Source organism: Carassius auratus, chromosome 30, assembly GCF_003368295.1.
Source record: "Carassius auratus strain Wakin chromosome 30, ASM336829v1, whole genome shotgun sequence".
Taxonomy (NCBI): domain Eukaryota; kingdom Metazoa; phylum Chordata; class Actinopteri; order Cypriniformes; family Cyprinidae; genus Carassius; species Carassius auratus.
Window position 1 is genome coordinate 631936 of NC_039272.1, and position 1601 is coordinate 633536.

The 1601-nt window shown below is 35.9% G+C and overlaps 1 pseudogene; it reads left to right on the top strand.

Moving 5' to 3' along the window:
• LOC113048751 (hexokinase-2-like) overlaps positions 1-1473 on the top strand; it is a 24698-nt pseudogene extending 23225 nt beyond the window's left edge.
• Positions 1474-1601: the final 128 nt, after the last annotated feature.

Here is a 1601-nt window from a genome sequence, read left to right on the forward strand (position 1 = left end):
ATATTTCTATTTCCATTTATTTTTTTCAGAAGATAAATCAGTATATTTTCATGATTTCTGAAGATCATGTGACACTGGAGACTGGAGGAATGATGCTGAAAATACAGCGGAGCATCACAGAAATAAATTACAGCTTTGAATATATTAAAATAGAAATCTGCAATTTTAAATTGTAATATTTTTTCACAGTATTACTGTTTTTACTGTGTTTTTAGTCAAATAAATTCAGCCTTAGTGAGCATAAGAGAAATCTTTCAGAAGTGTTTAAAAACTCTTACCAACCCCAACATTTTGAGAAAGTTGAATGTGTTACTTAAGAAAAAAACTGTCAGGTGAAGCAAAATTACTTAAATTTATTTTATTATTTATTTTTTTTGAGGATGACTTTTGACATGCAAAGGCTGATAGCGGGACTTTTTTCCTTCAGCGCCCCGCTCTGATAAAAACAACACTTTGATTCTCATTCAGAGTTTGAGATGAGTTAAGACAAGTGTATGTCCTGATTTGGTCGTTTCAGCTTCATTCACACGAATAAATAACAAATAATTATTGATTATTGGCTGTTAAAAAAGGGACCAGATATTTGGTATATTCGGTCTCTTACAATAGGAGACAAGTCAACATATAGAGCTGGGAAAAGAAATTGATGGATCGAGAAATGATTCCGCATCGATTCTGAGATTTTCCAAATGCATCGCGATTCTTTCTTGAATTGATTCTGAGCTTAGTTTTGAACAGCAGATGGCGCTGCATCCTTCAGGAACACCTCATCTCTGCTCGTTTCCAAATCATTACACACACTTGAACCTAAAATAATCATTCATAACATTGGAAAAGGTTGAAGCGAGTTACAAAAGTGTTTCACTAAGCTCAGAATCGATTCCAGAGGAATCACGATGCATTCTGAAAATCTAAGAATCGATCCACGAATCACTTCTGCATCAATTTATCGTCCAGACGAACAATGACGAAAGAAAAAAGAAGGCTATTTGAATGAGTTTTTTTTATTACCTAAAAACTAAAGCTGTCATTATTTTACATTGAAATATTAAAGCTGAAAAAATATATATAATAAAAGTGCTTTAAAAAGCCTCATTAAGGTCAAAACCGAAAACTAAATTGAAAACACAAAATATAACAATTACAGCAAATGCAAAATATTAATAAATGCTGTAGTAGTGCATAATTATAATCCTAAAGTAAGACTGATCGAGAGTTTTGAAAAGTGTTGAATTATTAACGTGCATTGTTTTGGTTAGGAAAAAAAAGGCCCACATTCAGAAAGGCGCTGACGTTGCTCTCTTCCTCTTTGTCTCGTCAGCTTCTCCTCCATCATGAGGGAGACCCTGAGAGACCTGGCCCCCACTGTTGTGAGGTCACTCTCCTCCAATCAGAAGACGGCAGCGGGAAAGGTGCCGCCCTCATCACGGCCGTGGCCTGTCGATTGAGAGACGCTCAGAAGTAGAGACTCCACAAGATTCACGTCCACACTGGCTTCCACTGAAACACACTCCTGTCTGTAGAAAGAATGGGTCTTATTTATTTCTATTTTTTATAGTTTTTCTGCTTTAGATCATGCACTGCAAGGACTCGGCGTTTGC